The sequence below is a fragment of the Chiloscyllium plagiosum genome, unplaced genomic scaffold (genome assembly GCF_037043375.1).
Source record: "Chiloscyllium plagiosum isolate Xiang-an unplaced genomic scaffold, Cpla_swu_hap1 HiC_scaffold_31, whole genome shotgun sequence".
In the NCBI taxonomy this organism is placed as follows: Eukaryota; Metazoa; Chordata; class Chondrichthyes; order Orectolobiformes; family Hemiscylliidae; genus Chiloscyllium; species Chiloscyllium plagiosum.
In genome coordinates this window covers 65743130-65766053 of record NW_028270169.1, presented here as the reverse complement: position 1 = coordinate 65766053, position 22924 = coordinate 65743130, and positions in this window count along the sequence as shown.

The window sequence follows — 22924 nt, the reverse complement described above, 5'->3', positions numbered from 1 at the left end:
ACAGAACAATACAGCACAAGACACTTCGGCCATGATGCCATGCCAACCTTTTACCTGACTCTAAGATCAAACTAACCTACACACGCTTCATTTTATTATCATTCATGTGCCTATCCAAGAGTCTATTAAATGTACCGTTCCACCCACCCACCACTCTCTGTGTAAAGAACCTACATCTGAAATCTCCCCATACCCATCCTCCTTAAAATTATGCCCTCTTGTAATAGCCATGCATGCCATGGGATAAAGAGGTCGCTCACTATTCAATCTATCTATGTCTCACACCATCTTGTTTACCTCTAGCAAGTCGCCCCTCACCTTTCTTTACTCCAATGAGAAAAGCCTTAGCTCCCTCAACCTTTCTTCATAAGACATGCTCTCCAGTCCAGGCAGTATCCTGGTAAATCTCCTCTTTACCCTCTCTGAGGCTTTCACATCCTTCCTGTAATGAGAGGATCCAAACTGACACAATATTCTAAGTGGCGTCTAAACAGGGCCCTATAGAGCTGCAGCATAACCTCACAGCTTTAAAACTCAATCCCCCAGCTAATGAAAGCCAATACAACATATTCCTTCTTAACAACATTATCAGGTTGGGTGGCATATTTGACGGATCTCAGGTCATGAAATCCAAGAGGATTATTGTTCCCTTATTGTTTCCCATTCTATTTCTCTGTGTCCTGTAGGTATTCCCGATGTCCCTGACTCAGCAGAATTCCCAATTCCTGTCTCGTCCATCACCACATTGAAGACAGTTGGTCAGCCAGAGAGGTGGAGAGTGAGATCTGGAGCCTTCAGTAAATCCTGCAGCCGGTAAGATCACTCACAGTAAACAGCACAGGGAGGAGTTCATGGGCTTTAATTCAGACCCTGAGGGCATGATGTAGGAACAATGCTGGGCACGGAACATGAGAACAATCTCGGGCTTCATTATCGCCATCTTGTCTATAAATCCATCTGTTCCACAGAACCCTCCCTATGTCTGTCAGTTTCTCCACTGTCTGTTTCATAGATACCACTTCCCCTATCTCTATCAGCCCCTACAATCCTGTCTATCCATGTAAGCTCCTCCGATCAGTAAAACTCTCCAAGTCTCTGCCTTTGCCTTTAATCCCGGGTTCTGTCACATCTCTCCTTATCTGTGAAAAACAACTCTTCAGTTCCTTAAGCCATCCCTGTCAGTGTAGTCCTTTCCAGACCTGAAAAACCTCCCTGTCTTTCTGACTTTTTCAAACTCCTACTACCTTCATGATCTCTGTAACCTTCCCGTCACGACAACAAAAAAGCTCTGTACCTTAGCAACCTCCTCCAGCTGTTAGACTCCTCCTTGTCTCTGGACACAAAGCAGAGTGACCCTGCTTCTCTCATAAATTAGTTTCTGCATTTCTAATGATGACAATGAACTCTTCCTGTCTCTAAAACACACTCAGTCTCTGTAAACTCTGCTGGTCCCGATTGATATAATTTCCTTCAGTAACTACAAACCTCTATGCCTTTAACCTCCTCCAGGCGCGACCACACAGTTTGTTTCTATAACCTCTATGAGTCAGAGAGTCATAGAGATGTACAGCATGGAAACTGACCCTTCGGTCCAACCTGTCCATGCCGACCAGATATCTCAACCCAATCTAGTCCCACCTGCCAGCACCCGGCCCATATCCCTCCAAACACTTTCTGTTCATATACCCATTCAGATGCCTCTTAAATGTTGCAATTGTACCAGCCTCCTCCACTTCCTCTGGCAGCTCATTCCAATCACGTACCACCCTCTGTGTGAAAAAGTTGCTCCTTAGGTGTCTTTTATATCTTTCCCCTCTCACCCTAAACCTATGCCCTCTAGTTCTGGACTCCTCGACCATTTCTACAGTAAGGGTAAATAGTGAAGGGTACACAGTGAAGTAGCATTGTGTATAAAGGGTGGGATCAGTATTATTGTGATGCTAATCAATTTACACACTGCTCCTCCCTGCCCTCTCCCCTCACCTCTGCGTATTGATCCTGTCAGATATTGGTAACCTTTGAAAACTTCAGAAAATAGCAATATAGAGGAGATCACTCTGTCCACTGTCTGCATTGGACAAGATGTAACGTTGTTGTTTGAAGTCCCAGTTCTGACTCCCCAGAGAATATGGGACTTCAGGGGCAGAACCCGCCAGCTTTTTAAAATGGTTTGAGAGTTTCTGTCTCTACTCCGCTTCCACGTGTGCCTCCCAGATCCGACCATAAACTGCGTGTAATAACAACTTTCCTCACCACTTCTCTAATATTTCATCCAATTAGATTAAATATTCACCGCTGGTAACTGAGCTCTCCAACAGGAACAAAGTGTTCTCTCCCTTTCTACCCAGGCTCCTGACAATATGTGCACCCCAATCAAATCTCCTCTCAGCATCCTCCGTTCCAATCTTTCCTCATAATGGCACTTCCACTGTCACAGGGTGAAGAATCTCCTCTGTACCCTCTCCAGTCCAATTCCATCCTTCCATGTGATGGGGTGACCAGAACTGTACACAGTCCCCAGGCTGTGACTGAACTCATTACTTATACAGTTCCTGCATAAGCTTCCTGCTCTGAAGAGTATTTTGCCTGATGGAGGAAATAATGCCATTTGCTACATTAACAAGATTACTGATGTTTCCAGCTTCCTGCATTTATCTGCCCACACTGACCATACTCTCATTTATTGTACATTCCTCTCTATTGTTGAAGTCCCCAAAAGCCTTGCCTCGCATTTCTCTGGGTTGTTTGCTCCATTCACCTGAACCCCATAGTTTCTGTTTTTACACAGTCTGCCATGGGATCTCTCGTCAAATCCAAGTAAGTCACATGCAGTCACAGGTTAGTGCCTCAAACCGACACAGATTAATTACACACGATCTTCCTTGAACAAATCCAGACCGACTGTCCTGGAGGCCCAGGAACTTTCTCAGTAACCACTGTCTTAGAATTCCAGCCTCGACCTATTCAGTCAGTCCCTCGCTCCACGTTAAACAAAGCTGCAGTGTTAGCCATTCTCCAGTCCTCCGGCACCATCCCTGCATCCCGGGAGGATTGGATAATGTGGGTAGCTATAAGGCAGGGGATTTTCCCCACCTCCTTTTAACAGTCTGGAACATTGTGTTACCCCTATTTTAAGGATTTGAATCTCCTGTAAAATTCTCTGCTCCAAGTTTGTTGCTCCCAATATTTCATCCCTATTTTGATTCAGACAGCCAGAAACCTAAACCATCTTACGATTTGGTCAAGTCCCATTTTAGTTGGGTTTCATGGACTCCACAAAGTGAAGTGCATTTTCTCATGACACCATCTCCAATCTGCCTCATTAACTACCCTCCCTGCTCGCGTGGTCTTCCTCTCATCTGACACTAACCTGATGTTTTTTCCCATCGTCATAACAACTGTCTACTGCCTGGATATCCCAGAATGCACCTGCCTCCCAGTTAAAGTAGCCGTCTCTAAAAAGTCATTATACTCTTGAATTGTCAATCCGAAACTGCCCAAGAAATGGCAGAGGGGGTAAAACTGGGGCCCCACTTTGTGGACAAGCCCCTGAGATTCTGGTGGATGACATGGTGCTGGAGAGAGACATTATCTTTCTCTAAGACTGGCAGGGGAGGCCATGGCACCAGACTCTGCCAGCTTCGGCCGAGGTTGACCACTGTGTCAGTGAGGTGCCAGCCTTCTGGGTGAATGCCCAGCAGTGTAGGAAGGAGGTCAGTGACCTTCTCCACTCCACCAGCGTAAGTGCCACCATCTGCACTTTGTGGCCTCTCCCTCACTCTCTCTGTTACTGCACCCACCTTCCACCAAGACTCATGTTCTCCCACTCTCACTGAATGCAGCACCTTTTCTCAGTCTCTCTCTAACCGCTTCTCTGTCCATCTCCCCAACTCTGCCTGGTGTCTGTGCTGCCTACTCACTCACTCGGGACGCCTCGCTACCTTTCCCCCAGCTGTACCAGCTGTTACAAATAATTCCACCTCCCTTAGTACTGTTTGGTAATTCTCACATTTCGGAAGGAACCAACCCACATGAGCAGAAAGAGCCAAGAGGGATAGGGGCTCCCCAATATTCAGCTCCTCACTCTATCACAGGGGAAGGATCCTGACCCTAACAACCATGAGAGGCTGACTGACCGTGTCCAAGCTCCCGGACTGGGATCTGAGACTCCCCCTGACTCACTGTACTGGGCACCGTGACTGACCGTGTCCAAGCTCCCGGATTGGGATCTGAGACTCCCCCTGACTCACTGTACTGGGCACCGTGACTGACCGTGTCCAAGCTCCCGGACTGGGATCTGAGACTCCCCCTGACTCACTGTACTGGGCACCGTGACTGACTGTGGAGAATGATATCAAGCTTCCTCGTTTTGTGTCTGTGCTAAACACCAAGGCAATACAGCAGGCGTGTGAGCCTCGTAGCTCTGGCTGAGGAGAAACACTGCTGAGGGCAGGGTAAGGCAAGGCAATAATTCTGTGAGCATTCAAGTCAGTTCAAAGTGAGTGTGTACAAACACCGAATGAGCAGCCCAGAAGGACAGCCCATGAGCTGGGTATGCCCCCCTGAGCACCGTGTCCTTGCAGCAGCATTGAGTGTGTACAAACACGGAGAGAGCAGCCCAGAGGGACAGTCCATGAGCTGGGTGTGTGCCCCTGAGCACAGTGCCCTTGCAGTAGCATTGCAATGAGAGTTGTGAGTGCACCCTGAGCTGCAGCATTGAAGTACAAAGTGTACTGTCAGTGGGTCGGAGATGTGCTGGGATGGCATGGTGAGGCTGGCATGTGACATGTGCCAGCATTGGTGGGTGTGGATTACATGCAGCTTCTGTCTGTGCAGTGTCCCCCGAGACATTGGTGTCCAAGATAGAAGGCTGCAGGAGCAAGGGGCAAGATGGAGCCGCCAGTTACCAGCTCTAACTTTCACATCCAATTCTCCATATTGAGTTTCCCTACTGTGGGAGGGAGGGTATGAAGGTGCAAGTTGTTGAGGAGAGATCCACTGAATGTGGCTGTTGATCATCAGCAATCATTCAGTCAACATCTTGCCACTCCCTTGCTCAAATTTTGTTTTAAAGATCAGTTCAGCACAGGAACAGGCCCTTCAGCCCAGCAAATCCGCACTGACACATGATGCCCTTCTAAAGTTAAAACAAAAGTTTTTGCTCCGACATCTTCTATGTCATTCTGTTCCCTACTTACTCATATTTGTGCGAAGATCCCTCTTCAACCTTGCTATATTAGCTTCTTCCCCTCTATCAGTGCATTCCAAGCACTTGCACATTCTGTCTGGAACAGCAAAAATAAACCAGTGATGCCCAGGTGCACACAAACCATGTGTGTTAAATTTCTCCTTCTGGCTAATACCCTCCAAACCAGACAACATCCTGGTAAAACTTTTCCATACCCTCTCCAACACTTCCACATCGTTCTGCTAGTGTGGCAACCAGTACTGTACACAATATTCGAAATGTGCCCGAACTAAGTTTCTCTAGAGCTGCAATGTGACCTGCTAATTTTCATACTGCACGCTTCGATGCCTGTCTGCAAGTTTGGCATTAGTCTTCCTGATCACCCTATCCACCCGTGTTACCACTTTCAGGGAACTGTGGAGCTGTACACCGAGATCCCTTCGGATGTTGATGCGGCCAGTAGTTTTTCCATCCACTTTATACTTCTCTCCTGCATTAGACCTTCTAAGACGCATCATATCACAACTGTCCAAATAAAGTTACATCTATGTTTTCTCTGTCCAAGTCTGCAGCTGACCTATATCCTGATGTATTCTCTGGCAATCATCCTCACAATCTGCAACTCCGCCAAAAATAATTACAGATCTCCAGTCACAAAAACACTGTTCCACCACCACTCTGTCTTCTATTACCAAGCAGTTCTCTATCCATCTTACTAACTGACCGCTGATCCCATTTCACTTCACCTTCTGCATGAGCCTGCCATAAGCAACCATATTCAAGGCCTTGCTAAGGTCCAATCGGCCAACATCCAGCCCCATGCTCTCATCAATCAATTTTGTCACTTCCTCAAAATAATCAATCAAGTTTGTGAGACAGGATCTTCCCCACACAACTGCGTTGCCTGTTGCTAGTCAGTCCATATTAGAGTACTGATGGTGCTGCATTCATTCAGACAAGTGATTATTCCATCATATTCCTGACTTGAACATTGGAGGTTAGGTTAGATTCCCTACAGTGTGGAAACAGGCCCTTCAGCCCAACCAGTCCACACCAACCCTCCGAAGAGTAACCCACCCAAACACATTCCCCTGCCCTATATTTACCCCTGACATAATGCACCTAACACTATGGGCAATTTAGCATAGCCAATTCACCTGAACTGCACATCTTTGGACTGTGGGAGGCAACTTGAGCATCGGAGGAAACCTATACAGACACGGGGAGAATGTGCAAACTCCACACAGACAGTCACCAAGGCTAGAATTGAACCTAGGACTTTGGTGCTGTGAGGCAGCAGTGCTAAGCACTGAGCTCTTTATAGTTACGGTACAGTGTGAGGTATGTTGGACTGTGACGGTTAATGTAGTGGGAGGTATGTTGGACCGTGATGGTTCCTGTACAATGGGAGGTATGTCAGGCTGTGACTGTTACTGTATGGTGGGAGGTATGTCGGGCCATGATGGTTACTGTACAATGGGAGGTATATCTGGTGGTGATGGTTACTGTACAGTGGCAGGTATGTCGGGTGTGAGGTTGCAGACTTAGTTGTACAGCGTATGATTCTGCTGCTGCTGATGGCCCATTGCACTTTATAGATGCATCAGTCTGTTTGTTCAGTCTGTTTAACGTCTGTCCCATTAGGAATCCATATCATGGTGAGGTGGGTCTGAAAAATGTAAAGATAGCCCTTGCTCCCCATAAGGACTTTGCAGTGACCATTCTTACCGGTATATGAAATGGAGAGGTCTATCTGCAGCAGGCAGATCGGTGATGATGTGGTCAATGATATGTTTCCCTTTTCCTGATTCCTTTATAACCTGCCGCAGAGCAGTCTGTATTGCTGAGCACTGTATTGACTATATGCCAAGAACTGCCCCCTCAGCCTGGCTATGTCCTGTCAGTGGGACAGAACCTACCAGAGAGGATGGTGAAGTTGCCAGGGGCATAGTCCTGTTCGCAGAATCCTGCTTTAAAGGCAATATCTGACTGTTTTTGATTAGTCCGTGGGAAATATACAACAGGTCACTTTTACATTTTGTATAATGAAGTGTTAATATCACTTTGTTTCTTACACATTTTAAAATAAACCAAACATCAATATTTTTCAGTTGAAAACAATTGAAGTGAACAATAATTGAATTACCAGAGCACACACCTAACTATTACACAATTCAGTGACTGTAGTAAACAGCTGATTCATGTTCAGATCAGTGAACACACCATCTTGCAAGCAACAAAGCTGTTGGAAATGACTTTGAGGAAAAGCCTGAATTCAGACATAGTGTTACTGACCCTCACCATGACCTCCAAAACACTGGCCAACTCCAAAATCTGGCCAGAGTGCTTCCAAACTGGAGCTGGGCAGTTACTCACAAATAGATTGATTAGAGATATACCTGAATAACGGGTAGAGGTGAAAATGTGTTGCTGGAAATGCGCAGCAGGTCAGGCAGCATTCAGGGAACAGGAGAATCGACATTTCGGGCATTAGCCCTTCTTCAGGAATCTTCAGGGCTTATGCCCGAAACGTCGATTCTCCTGTTCCCTGGATGCTGCCTGACCTGCTGCGCTGTTCCAGCAACGCATTTTCAGCTCTGATCTCCAGCATCTGCAGTCCTCACTTTCTCAACGGGGAGAGGTGTGTGGGGCAGACTGGTCAATGGACTAGCACATGGTGCAGTTCAACATTTGTAACAATGGCCTGTAAACAACCATGTCTTGCAAGTATATCGCTTCTGGTACACACCTAAACTCAGTAATTCTGCTCCTTGGACCTGATCCTGAATGAAGGTGTTATAAAGGTGATGGGCTCCGGCAGCACATGGCATCTTACACTGGATATGGTTTACGAAGGATTCAATGTATGTTAGCCCCACAATGTCAGTATCCAAACAGAATTGTGCAGCTCCATTGATGGCCAGTATGATCCCAGCCCAACGACCTTGTGTGTGACTTGAGTTGGAAATTTCTGTGTAAATGTCTGCAGCATTGTTCTAACCATTAACAGCAAAGTCTCTTTACTGAAGATCTGACATCCTTTCATAATACCAACTTTTAGATTGTCCAATAAGCACAAAATCCACCCATTTATTCAGTTCACTTTTATAACAACAATATGCTGAAAACAGTGCCCAAGTCACAGTAAGGAACATTGAAATGATGAGTCTCATTCCCACACCCAAGACCATATTATTATTAAGTACAAGGACTTTGAAAATATACAATTATTTTCCCTTGTATTATTATTACGAACTAATAGTTGACTCTCCTGCTCCTCAGACGCTGCCTGAACGGCTGTGCTTTTTCAGAACCACATTTTTTTTACTCTGATCTCCAGCATCTGCAGTCCTCGCTTTCTCCCTGCTAATACTCACTCATCATCATTTTTGTGGTAACAATATCACTGTGTGTTTAGATATGAGTACATTTTGAATTGCTTCTGTCTATCTCAGAGCTCAGTAATTTTGGGTGTGAATGTCAATGTCTATGTGATGCTCGGTATGTAGGCCATGCCTCTGAGAGAATGACAGATTATCCCTTCAGCTGTTCACGACAAACAGGTTACTACCTGGACCCAACCAGCCTGAGCTCACAACACCCAAAACACAGTGTCCAGCATTGGGCATGTTTGGACAATATTTTTTATTTTAATTTATTCATAGAATATGTTTGGGCCAGTATGTATTGTCCGTCCCTTGTTGCCCTTGAGAAGGCGGGGGTGAGCTGCCGCACTGAACCACTGCAGCCCATGTGTTGTAGTTAGACTTACAATACCATTCGGAAGGGACCTTGAAACAGTGACACAGCAGTATACTTCCCAATCAGGATGGTGATCACTTGGATCGGAACGTGAACATGGTGGAGGTCCCATGGTATCTGCATCCCTTGTCCTTCATGATGGTTGTGGTTTCGGAGGTACGTTGTAAGGAACCTTGGTAAATTTCTGCAGAGCACCGTGTAGATGGCAAGCATAACTGCTACTGAGTGTCAGTGGATGAGGAGTGAAGCTGCACTCACAGAGGCAAATGGGGGGTATTTCATTGCACACCCATTCAACGTGTATCTTATAGAAGGTAGCTGAAAATGTGTTGCTGGAACAGCGCAGCAGGTCAGACAGCATCCAGGGAACAGGAGAATCGACGTTTCGGGCATAAGCCCTTCTTCAGGAAAGTGTATCCAGTAGGCTAAGATAAAAGGTAGGGAGGAGGGACTTGGGGGAGGGGCGTTGGAAATGCGATAGGTGGAATGAGGTCAAGGTGAGGGTGATAGGTCAGAGTGGGGTGGGGGCGGAGAGGTCAGGAAGAAGATTGCAGATTAGGAAGGCGGTGCTGAGTTTTAGGGATTTGACTGAGACAAGGTGGGGGGAGGGGTAATGAGGAAACTGGTGAAATCCGAGTTCATCCCTTGTGGTTGGAGGGTTCCTAGGCGGAAGATGACGCGCTCTTCCTCCAACCGTCGTGTTGTTGTGGTCTGGCGATGGAGGAGTCCAAAGACCTGCATATCCTTGGTGGAGTGGGAGGGGAGTTGAAGTGTTGAGCCACAGGGTGGTTGGGTTGGTTGGTCCGGGTGTCCCAGAGGTGTTCTCTGAAACGCTCCGCAAGTAGGCGGCCTGTCTCCCCAATATAGAGGAGGCCACATCGGGTGCAGCGGATGCAATAGATGATGTGTGTCGAGGTGCAGGTGAATTTGTGGCGGATATGGAAGTTTCCTTTGGGGCCTTGGAGGGAAGTGAGGGGGGAGGTGTGGGCGCAAGTCTTGCACCTCCTGCGGTTGCAGGGGAAGGTGCCGGGAGTGGAGGTTGGGTTGGTGGGGGGTGTGGATCTGACGAGGGAGTCACGGAGGGAGTGGTCTTTACGGAACCCTGATAGGGGAGGGGAAGGAAATATATCCTTGGTGGTGGGATCCGTTTGAAGGTGGCGGAAATGACGGCGGATGATACGCTGTTATAGAAGGTAGGCAGGCTTTCAGAAATCATGAGGCAAGTTATTAGATTAGATTACTTACAGTTTGGAAACATGCCCTTCGGCCCAACAAGTCCACACCAACCCTCCAAAAAGCAACCCACACAGACCCGTACCCCTACATTTTCCCCTAATACTACAGGCAATTTAGAATGGCCAATTCACCTAACCAGCACAACTTCAGACTGTGGGAGGAGACTGGAGCACTCGGATGAAGCCCATGCAGACACAGGGAGAATGTGCAAACTCCAATCAGGGGACAGGGATTGAACCCGAGTCTCTGGCGCTGTGAAGCAGCAGTGCTGACCACTGTGCCACCGTATTTATGCAGTGCTTTTAGCTCCTGACATATTCTTGTAGCCAATTAATTTGCATACGTCGAAAAGTGTAGCGCTGGAAAAGCACAACAGGTCAGGCAGCAGGAGAATCGACGTTTTAGCATAAGCCCTTCACAGGAATGGGTAATGAAATTATATGATCGGTCCAGTTCTGGTTAACGGTAAGCCTCTGGATATTGCTAGGTGGGTGTTCAGTGATGGTGGTGGATATGGTTCAGTTCTGTATTGTTGAAGGTAATTGTTGTCTGGCACGTGAGTAATGGAAGTGGTATTTGTCACTGTTAAGCACACGCTTGCATATTTCCAGGTCCTGTTGCATTTGGATAAGCATCCCCACTTGTGACTTTAATGTATAGGGAGGGCCATTTATGATTGGGCCTAGGGCAGAGAGCACACTGATACTGTCCCTCTCTCTGGGTTAGGAGGCTTGCTTTTAGTTCCAGAGGTGTCTAACAACATATCTGAACAGAATAATGTTACAGTATCTTCCCCAAGGAGCTGAGCGAGGACTTGGTTAGCTTAATCAGTTGGACAGCTAGTTATTAATGCCAGCTGTATGGGTTCATTTCATTCACTGACTGGGGTGACTAAAGGACTGTCCTACTCAATCTCTCCTTTACTTGAGGCATGATGACTATCCAGTTAAACTGCCACCAGTCATCTCTGTCTAAGGAGAGAGCAGCCCTATCATCCATTTTTTATCTACGGGATTACTCAAACACCAACATAGGGGAACTGCTGTGGAGCTGAGATGGCTGCTCCCCACCAACCACAGCCACCTTCCTTTGTCGCAGGTATAACTTCAGCCAGTGCATATGATTCCTATTTGCTCCAGTTTTGCCGTTAATCCTGGATACGACACTTGGTCGAATGCAGTTATGATGATGTTAAAAGTGCAGTCACTGTCTCCTTGCCTCTAGAATTCAGCTGTGTATTTTCTTGTTGTACATCATTAAACCAAGGCTTCAATGAGCCCAAGGAATGAGTAGCCCTAGCAGAGCCCAAGCTGAATTTCAGTGAGCAGGTTGGTGCTGAGGAAGGTTCTGGATTAGTGGTGCTGGAAGAGCAGAGCAATTCAGGCAGCATCCGAGGACAGGCCTGTCCTCGGATGCTGCCTGAACTGCTGTGCTCTTCCAGCACCACTAATCCAGAATCTGGTTTCCAGCATCTGCAGTCATTGTTTTTACCTGGTGCTGAGGAAGTGCTGCTTGATCCCACTGTAGATTCCAATAACATTGCAACTCTTTGTTAATGATAGGGATTAGAACAATGGGGCAGTAATTGATTATCTGATGTTTAGTCTGTGTGTGTACAGGACACACCCAGATAGTTTCCCACATTGTCAGGGAGATGCCAGTGCTGTATCCCAACAGGAAGAGCTTGAATGGAATGTTATCAGGGCCCACAGACTTTGCATTCCTCATCCGTCCAGCCACTTGGAGATACCACACAAAATGAATTGAATTAGCTGAAGACTGCCATCTGGAGGAGACTAAAATAGATCATCCCATCGGTACTTCTGTCTGAACATTGCTGTGAATGTTTCAGCCTTAGCTTTTCTATTGTTGTGCTGGGCCCTTCCATCACTGAGGAAGGTGGTGTTTGTGGATCCTCCTCCTCCAGTGAGTTGTTTGATTGACCACACAATTCAACCTGACTGCTTGCGACAGGATTGCAGAGATTAGGTCTGATTTGTTGGTTAGATCTGTCTGTCACTGGCTGTTTATGCTACTTGGTGAGTAAGTGGTCCTGTTTGGTTACGTCACCTCATTTTGAGGTGTACCTGGTGCTACACTTGGCAGACCCTCCTGTATTTTCCATTGAACAAGGGTTTATCCCCTGGCCTCGTGGTCAAGGTAAAGTGGAATACATACCAGGCAGTGACTGTGAAAATTTTACTGGAGTACAATTCTGCTGCTGTTAGTAATGACCTGAATCGCCTCAGACAGGCCAGTGCTTCGAAATCTTTGTCTCCAGGAATAGTGTGTGCTGTAGTCACCATTCCCAATATGGTCATCGATTAATGTGTCTGCAGACGTTGGGTTGGTGAAGATGAGGTCAAGTACGTTTCTCTCTCTGTCGTTCCCCTCTGCCCCGGTGCAGATTCAGTCTCGCAACTATGTCCTTTTGGACCCGACCATCTCGATCAGCAATGCTGCTGCTGAGCCCCTCTTGGTGGTGGGTTTGAAATGGCCCACACAGTATACATTCTCCAGCTCTTTCACTCTCAGAGCTTCCTGCAAGTGTTGTTCAATGTGGAGGGACACTGATCTATCATCTGAGGGATGGGTGTCTGCAGGAGATTTCCGTGTAAGTGTTTGATCTGACACCGTGAGGCTGAGGGAGGGGAGTCAGCAGGAGGCTTCCGTGTCAGTGTTTGATCTGACCCCGTGAGGCTAAGGGAGGGGAGTCAGCAGGAGGTTTCCGTGTCAGTGTTTGATCTGACACAGTGAGGCTGAGGGAGGGGAGTCAGCAGGAGGTTTCCTTGTCAGTGTTTAATCGCATTGGTTGCTTGAGGAGTCTGTAGGACGCCTCTCCCACATCGAGCCCTAGCCCACAGACGTTAGGAAGGAGGGATTTCCAGGGTCTGCAGGGCTTTTAATTTTTTGTCACTATCAATCGAAGGGCCTCTTCTGTGCTGTATGACACTCATTCGATAACTCTTGTGATTGGACAGTCCAAGGTCTCACTCCTTCAGTTACTCCAAGTGCCTTGTCCATTCCAGAGATTTCTACAACATTTTCTCTATTAAGACATTGCACAATTCCATTTTAAAACCGTCTATATGTGTCTCTGTATCTTTCCCTGTCATCTCCTCCAGCTACTACATCCATCTGTATCTCAGTAACCCTCCGCATCACTACAATCTTAATATCATACTTCAGCCCCATCTATCACTGTAAATTACACCAGCCCCTACACTCTCCCTGTCTCTCTAATATCCAGCTGCTACATCTCATCCCATATCCTGTAAATGAATTTAAAAATATTTCACCAACATATTCCAGCATGCACAAGCCACACAATCTCTATAATATCACCAGCAATGCTTTCCCATCTCTGTAACATCTCCAGCCATGCTTTCCCATCTCTGTAACATCTCCAGCCATGCTTTCCCATCTCTGTAACATCTCCAGCCTTTCTTTCCTATCTCTGTAACATTTGCAGATTGCTTTCCTCTCTCTCCACAACATCTCCAGCCTTGTTTTCCCAACTCTGTAACATCTCCAGTCTTCCTTTCCTATCTCTGTAACATTTACAGCCTGCATTCCCATCTCTGTAACATCTCCAGCCTTTCATTCGAACCTCTGCAACACCTCCAGACTTGCTCTGCTATCTCTGTAACTACGCCTGCTTTGCTGTCCCAACTCTGTAACATCTCCATCCTTGCTTTCCTATCGCTGTAACATCTCCAGCCTTTCATTACTACCTCTGCAACATCTCCAGCCTTGCTTTCCTCTCTCTATAACAACTCCATCCCTGCTTTCCTCTCTCTGTAGAATCTCAGGCCTTGCTGTCCTATCTCTGTAACATCTCCAGCCTTGCTTTCCTATCTCTGTAACATCTCCAACCTTGTTTTCCTTTCTCTCTAACATCTCCGGCCTTGCTGTCCATCTCTGTAACATATCCAGCATTGCTTTCCGATCTCTGTAACATCTGCAGCGTTGCTTTCCGATCTCTGTAACATCTGCAGCGTTGCTTTCCTATCTCTATAACACCTCCAGCCTTGCTTTCCTATCTCTGCAACATCTCCAGCCTTGCTGTCCTATCTGTGTAACATCTCCAGCTTTCCTTACCTCTCTCTATAACATCTACAGTCCTGCTTTCCTCTCTCTGTAGCGTCTCAATCCTTGCTGTCCATCTCTGTAACATATCCAGCATTGCTTTCCTATCTCTGTAACATCACCAGCCTTGCTTTCCTATCTCTGTAACATCTCCGGCCTTGCTTTCCTAACTCTGTAACATCCATTTTACCAACACCTTCCACCCTGACCTCAAATTCACCTGGACCATCTCAGACTCCTCCCTCCCCTTACTAGACCTTTCCATTTCTATCTCGGGCGTCCGAATCAACATGGACATTTACTATAAACCGACCGACTCCCACAGCTACCTAGACTACACCTCCTCCCACCCTGCCCCCTGTAAAAACGCCATCCCATATTCCCAATTCCTTCATCTCATCCCCAGCCTTGCTTTCCTTTGTAACATCTCCAGCTTGTTTTACTCTCTCTCCATAACATCTCCAGCCATGCTTTCCTATCTCTGCCACATCTCCAGCCTTGCTGTCCCATCTCTGTAACAATTCCAGCCTTGCTTTCCTCTCTCTATAACATCTTCAGCCTTCTGCTCCCAGGAGCACCAGTTCCAATACCGTACAACCCAGATGGCCTCCTTCGTCAAAGACCGCAATTTCCCCCCAGACGTGATCGATGATGCCCTAAACCGCATCTCCTCCACTTCCCGCTGCTCCGCCCTTAAGCCACACCCCTCCAATCGCCACCAGGACAGAACCCCACTGGTCCTCACCTACCACCCCACCAACCTCCATATACATCGTATCTTCCGTCATCATTTCCGCCACCTCCAAACGGACCCCACCACCAGGGATATATTCCCCTCCCCTCCCCATCAGTGTTCCAAAAAGACCACTCCCTCCGTGACTCCCTCGTCAGGATCCCACCCCCCACCAACCCAACCTCCACTCCCGGCACCTTCCCCTGCAACCGCAAGAAATGCAAAACATGCGCCCACACCTCCCCTCTTACTTCCCTCCAAGGCCTCAAGGGATCCTTCCATATCCACCACAAATTCACCTGTACCTCCACACACATCGTTTATTGCATCCGCTGCACCCAATGTGGCCTCCTCTATATTGGGGAGACAGGCGGCCTACTTGCAGAGCGTTTCAGAGAACACCTCTGGGACACCCGCACCAAACAACCACACCACCCCGTGGCTCAACACTTCAACTCCCCCTCCCACTCCACCAAGGACATGCAGGTTCTTGGACTCCTCCATCGCCAGACCATAGCAACACGATGGTTGTAAGAAGAGCGCCTCATCTTCCGCCTAGGAACCCTCCAACCACAAGGGATGAACTCAGATTTCTCCAGTTTCCTCATTTCCCCTCCCCCCACCTTGTCTTAGTCAAATCCCTCGAGCTCAGCACCGCCTTCTTAACCTGCAATCTTCTTCCTGATCTCTCCGCCCCCACCCCACTCCGGCCTATCACCCTCACCTTGACCTCCTTCCACCTATCGCATTTCCAACGCCCCAACCCCAAGTCCCTCCTCCCTACCTTTTATCTTCACCTGCTGGACACACTTTCCTCATTCCTGAAGAAGGGCTCATGCCTGAAACATCAATTCTCCTGCTCCTTGGATGCTGCCTAACCTGCTGCGCTTTTCCAGCAACACATTTTCAGCTTTTATCTCTGTAACATCTCCAGTCTTGCTTTCCTATTCCTGTAACATTTAGAGACTGCTTTCCCATCTGTGTAAGATCTCCAGCCTTGCTTTCCACTCTCTCTGTAACATTTCCATCCTTGCTTTCCTATCTGTGCAACATCTTCCGCCTTTCATTCCTACCTCTTCAACATCTCCAGCCTTGCTTTCCTCTTTCTGTAACATCTCAAGCCTTGCAGTCCTATCTCTGTAACATCTCCAGACTTGCTTTCCTCTCTCTACGCAACACCTCCAGCCTTGCTTTCCTCCCTCTATAACATCTCAAGCCTTGCTGTCCTATCTCTGTAACATCTCCAGACTTGCTTTCCTCTCTCTACGCAACACCTCCAGCCTTGCTTTCCTCTCTCTCTATAACATCTCAAGCCTTGCTGTCCTATCTCTGTAACATCTCCAGCTTTGCTTTCCTCACTCTCCCCAAAACCGACAGTCTTGCTTTCCTCTCTCTCTATAACATCTCCAGCATTGCTTTCCTCTCTCCATAACATCTCCAGCCTTGCTTTCCTCGATCTGCAACATCTCCAGCCTTGCTTTCCTATCTCTGTAACATCTCCAGCCCTGCTTTCCTATCCCTGTGACATCTCCAGCCTTGCATTCCTGTCTCTGTAACATCTTCAGCCTTGCTTTCCTCTCTCTCCATAACATCTCCAGTCTTGCTTTCCTCTCTCTGCAACATCTCCAGCCTTGCTTTCTTCTCTCCATAACATCTCCAGCCTTGCTTTCCTCGATCTGCAACATCTCCAGCCTTGCTTTCCTATCTCTGTAACATCTCCAGCCCTGCTTTCCTATCCCTGTGACATCTCCAGCCTTGCATTCCTGTCTCTGTAACATCTCCAGCCTTGCTTTCCTCTCTCTCCATAACATCTCCAGTCTTGCTTTCCTCTCTCTGCAACATCTCCAGCCTTGCTTTCTTCTCTCTGTATCAACTCCAGCCTTGCTTTCCTATCTCGGCAACATCTCCAACCTTGCTTTCCTATCTCTGTAACATCTGCAACCTTGCTTTGTATCCCTGTAATATTTAGAGCCTGCCTTCCCATCTCTGTAATATCTCCAGCCTTGCATTACTATCTCTGTAACATCTCCTGCCTTGCTTTCCTACCTCTGTCACATCTCCAGCCTTGCTTTCCTCTCTCCATAACATCTCCAGCCCTGCTTTCCTATCTCTGTAACATTTAGACCCTGCCTTCACATCTCTGCCCTACTTTCCTCTCTCTCCATAACTTTCCTAGCCTTGCTTTACTATCTCTGCGACATCTCCAGCCTTGCTTCCCTATCTCTGCAACATCTCCAGCCTTGCTGTCCCATCTCTGTAGCATCTCCAACCTTCCTTTCCTCTCTCTACAAAATCTCCAGCTTTGCTTTCCCCTCTCTCCATAGCATCTCAAGCCTTGTTTCCTCTCTCTGCAACATCTCCAGCCTTGCATTCCTCTCTCTGTAACAACTCCAGCCTTGCTCTGCTATCCCTGTAATATTTAGAGCCTGCCTTCCAATCTCTGTAATATCTCCAGCCTTGCTTTCCTCAGTCTCCATAACATTTCCAGCCATGTTTTACTCTCTCTATAACATCCCCAGCCGTGTTTTCCTATCTCTGAAACCTCTCCAGTGTTGCTTTCTTCTCTCTGCAACATCTCCAGCCTTGCTTTCCTATTTCTGCAACATCTCCAGCCTTGCTTTCCAATCTCTGTAACATCTCCAGCCTTGCTTTCCTCTCTCTATAATATCTCCAGCCTTGCGTTCCTATCTCTGTAACATCTCCAGCCTTGCTTTCCTATTTCTGTCACATTCCCAGCCTTGCTTTCCTATATCTGTAACATCTCCAGCCTTGCTTTTTTTTAGATTAGATTAGATTAGATTACATTACATTTTTAGATTACATTACAGTGTGGAAACAGGCCCTTCGGCCCAACAAGTCCACACCGACCCACCGAAGCGTAACCCACCCATACCCCTGCATTTAGCCCTTACCTAAGGCTACGGACAATTTAGCAAGGCCAATTCACCTGACCTGCACATCTTTGGACTGTGGGAGGAAACCGGAGCACCCGGAGGAAACCCACGCAGACACGGGGAGAACGTGCAAACTCCACACAGTCAGTCGCCTGAGGCGGGAATTGAACCCGGGTCTTAGGCGCTGTGAGGCAGCAGTGCTAACCACTGTGCCACCGTGCTTTCATATCCCTGCAACATTTAGAGCCTGCTTTCCCATCTCTGTAATATCTCCAGCCTTGCTTTCCTATCTCTGTAACATTTCCAGCCTTGCTTTCCACTCTCTCCGTAACATCTCCAGCCTTGCTTTCCTCTCTCGTGAACGTCTCCGCCTTGCTTTTCTATTTCTGTCACAACCCCCTCGTTGCTTTCCCATCTCTGTGACATCTCCATCCTTGCTTTCCTATCTCTGTAACATCTCCAGCCTTGCTTTCCTGTCCCTGAAACATTGAGAGCCTGCTTTGCCATCTCTGTAATAACTTCAGGCTTGCTTTCCTCTCTGTCCATTACATCACCAGCCTTGCTTTCCTCACTCTCCATAACATCTCCAGCCTTGCTTTCCTCACTCTCCATAACATCTCCAGTCTTGCTTTCCTATCTCTGTAACATCTCCAGCCTTGCTTTCCTCTCTCTCCATAACATCTCCAGCCTTGCTTTCCTCTCTCTGTAACATCTGCAGCGTTGTTTTCTTCTCGCTCCAAAACATCTCCAGCCTTGTTTGCCTCTCTCTGTAACATCTCCAGCCTCGCTTTCCTCTCTCTAAAACATCTCCACCCTTGCTTTCCGGTCCCTATAACATTTAGAGCCTGCGTTCCCATCTCTGTAATACCTCCAGCCTTGCTTTCCTCTCTCTCCATAACATCTCCAGCCTTGCTTTCCTATCTTTGTAACATCTCCAGCCTTGCTTTCCTGTCCCTGAAACATTTAGAGCCTGCTTTGCCATCTCCGTAATAACTTCAGGCTTGCTTTCCTCTCTCTCCATAACATCTCCAGCCTTGCTTTCTATCTCTGCAACAAATCCAGCGTTGCTTTCTTCTCTCTCCATATCATCTCCAGCCTTGCTTTCCTCTCTCTGTGACATCTGCAGCCTTGCATTCCAGTCTCTGTAACATCTCCGGCATTCCTTTCCTATCTCTCCATAACATCTCCAGCCTTGCTTTCCTCTCTTACCATAACATCTCCAGCCTTGCTTTCTATCTCTGCAACAAATCCAGCCTTGAATTCCTATCTCTGTAATATCTCCAGTCGTTCATTCCTCTCTCTCCATAAAATCGCCTGCCTTGCTATCCCATCTCTATAACATCTCCAGCCTTGCTTTCCTCTCCCTGCAACATCTCCAGCCTTGCTTTCCTCTCTGTCTATAATATCTCCAGCCTTGCGTTCCTTTCTCTCTGTCACATTTCTAGCCTTGCTTTCCTCTCTCTCCATACCATCTCCAGCCTACATTTCCTATCTCTGTAACATCTCCAGCCTAGCTTTCCTATCTCTGTAACATCTCCAGCCTTGCTGTCCTATCTCTGCAACATCTCTGGCCTTGCTTTCATCTCTCTCCATTACATGTCCAGCCTTGCTTTCCTGTCTCTGTTACATCTCCGGCCTTGCTTTCCGATCTCTGTAACATCTCCAGCCTTGCTTTCCTCGCTCTGCAACATCTCCAGCCTTGCGTTCCTATCTCTGCAACATCTCCAGCCTTGCTTTCCTATTTCTGTCACATTCCCAGCCTTGCTTTCCTATGTCTGTAACATCTCCAGCCTTGCTTTTTTTTTAGATTAGATTAGATTAGATTACATTACATTTTTAGATTACATTACTGTGTGGAAACAGGCCCTTCGGCCCAACAAGTCCACACCGACCCGCCGAAGCGTAACCCACCCATACCCCTGCATTTACCCCTTACCTAAGGCTACGGACAATTTAGCATGGCCAATTCACCTGACCTGCACATCTTTGGACTGTGGGAGGAAACCGGAGCACCCGGAGGAAACCCACGCAGACACGGGGAGAACGTGCAAACTCCACACAGTCAGTCGCCTGAGGCGGGAATTGAACCCGGGTCTTAGGCGCTGTGAGGCAGCAGTGCTAACCACTGTGCCTCCGTGCTTTCATATCCCTGCAACATTTAGAGCCTGCTTTCCCATCTCTGTAATATCTCCAACCTTGCTTTCCTCTCTCTGTAACATTTCCAGCCTTGCTTTCCTCTCTCTCCGTAACATCTCCAGCCTTGCTTTCCTCTCTCGTGAACATCTCCATCCTTGCTTTCCTATTTCTGTCACAACCCCCTCGTTGCTTTCCCATCTCTGTGACATCTCCAGCCTTGCTTTCCTCTCTCTGTAACATTTCCAGCCTTGCTTTCCTCTCTCTCCGTAACATCTCCAGCCTTGCTTTCCTCTCTCGTGAACATCTCCAGCCTTGCTTTCCTATTTCTGTCACAACCCCCTCGTTGCTTTCCCATCTCTGTGACATCTCCAGCCTTGCTTTCCTATCTCTGTAACATCTCCAGCCTTGCTTTCCTGTCCCTGAAACATTTAGAGCCTGCTTTGCCATCTCTGTAATAACTTCAGGCTTGCTTTCCTCTCTCTCCATTACATCTCCAGCCTTGCTTTCCTCACTCTCCATAACATCTCCAGCCTTGCTTTCCTCACTCTCCATTACATCTCCAGTCTTGCTTTCCTATCTCTGTAACATCTCCAGCCTTGCTTTCCTCACTCTCCGTAACATCTCCAGCCTTGCTTTCCTCTCTCTCCATAACATCTCCAGCCTTGCTTTCCTCTCTCTAAAACATCTCCAGCCTTGCTTTCCTCTCTCTTAAACATCTCCAGCCTTGCTTTCCGGTCCCTATAACATTTAGAGCCTGCGTTCCCATCTCTGTAATACCTCCAGCCTTGCTTTCCTCTCTCTCCATAACATCTCCAGCCTTGCTTTCCTATCTCTGTAACATCTCCATCCTTGCTTTCCCATCTTTGGAACATCTCCAGCCTTGCCTTCCTGTCCCTGAAACATTTAGAGCCTGCTTTCCCATCTCTGTAATATCTCCAACCTTGCTTTCCTCTCTCGTAAACATCTCCAGCCTTGCTTTCCTATTTCTGTCACAACCCCCTCGTTGCTTTTCCATCTCTGTGACATCTCCATCCTTGCTTTCATCTCTGTAACATCTCCAGCCTTGCTTTCCTGTCCCTGAAACATTTAGAGCCTGCTTTGCCATCTCTGTAATAACTTCAGGCTTGCTTTCCTCTCTCTCCATTACATCACCAGCCTTGCTTTCCTCACTCTCCATAATATCTCCAGCCTTGCTTTCCTCACTCTCCATAACATCTTCAGTCTTGCTTTCCTATCTCTGCAACACCTCCAGCCTTGCTTTCCTGTCCCTGAAACATTTCGAGCCTGCTTTGCCATCTCTGTAATAACTTCAGGCTTGCTTTCCTCTCTCTCCATAACATCTCCAGCCTTGCTTTCTATCTCTGCAACAAATCCAGCGTTGCTTTCTTTTCTCTCCATATCATCTCCAACCTTGCTTTCCTCTCTCTGTGACATCTCCAGCCTTGCATTCCAGTCGCTGTAATATCTCCGGCATTCTTTTCCTATCTCTCCATCTCCAGCCTTGGTTTCCTCTCTTCCCATAACATCTCCAGCCTTGCTTTCTATCTCTGCAACAAATCCAGCCTTTAATTCCTATGTCTGTAATATCTCCAGTCGTCCATTCCTCTCTTCACCATAAAATCGCCTGCCTTGCTATCCCATCTCTATAACATCTCCAGCCTTGCTTTCTATCTCTGCAACAAATCCAGCGTTGCTTTCTTCTCTCTCCATATCATCACAGAGTGAGGAAAGCAAGGCTGGTGATGTAATGGAGAGAGAGGAAAGCAAGCCTGAAGTTATTACAGGGGAGTGGGAGCAGTGGGAGCAGTTATTACAGTTTGAGTGGGAGCAGCGGCCGAGTTGAGGTGAACCCGGGAGACTACAGCTAAGGTAAGAGTTTTTTTCAAAATTACTTACCTGTAGCGGGCATCGGTGTTTTGTTTTCTCTCTCCTTCACAGAAAGAGCGGGAGCAGCAGAGGAAGTGACGGCAAGCAGAGGGGCAGCTGAGACCCGGAAGCAGTTAGTGTAAACTTAGCTGGGTAGGTTTTTTCACCCTTTAAAAGCGTGAAGGAGAGATGGGTCAGTGTTTGTTCAATGTGTGCAGGAGAGTTTCCTGACACAATATGTAGATAGGCCAACAAGAGGTGAGGCCATACTGGATTTGGTTCTGGGTAACGAACCAGGCCAGGTGTTAGAATTAAAGGTAGGTGAGCACTTTGGGGATAGTGACCATAATTCGGTGATTTTTACACTCGTGATGGAGAGGGATAAGTGTGTACTACAGGGCAAGAGTTACAGTTGGGGTAAGGGAAATTATGATGCGGTGAGGCATGACTTAGGATGTGTGGCTTGGAAAAGTAGACTCCAAGGCAAGAGTGTAAAGGATATGTGGAACTTGTTCAAGGGGCAACTATTGAGTGTCCTTGATAATTATGTACCTGTCAGGCAGGAAGGTAAGGGTCGTGCGAGGGAGCCGTGGTTTAATAAGGAATTGGAATCCCTTGTTAAATGGAAGAGGGCGGCCTATCTCAAGATGAGACGTGAAGGTTCAATTGGGGCGATTGAGAGTTATAGGGTAGCCAGGAAGGACCTGAAGAGAGAGCTAAAAGCAGCAAGGAGGGGACATGAAAGGTCCTTAGTCGATAGGATTAGGGAAAACCCTAAGGCTTTCTATAGGTATGTTAGGAATAAAAGAATGACTAGGGTAGGAATAGGTCCAGTCAAGGATAGTAGTGGGAAGTTGCGTGTGGAGGCTGAAGAGATTGGGGAGACACTGAATGAATACTTTTCTTTAGTATTTACTCAGGAACAGGGCATTGTTGTAGATGAGAATACTGAGTCACAAATAAGTAGAATGGATGGCTTTGAGGTATGTAGAGAAGAGGTGTTGGAAATCCTGGAAAAGG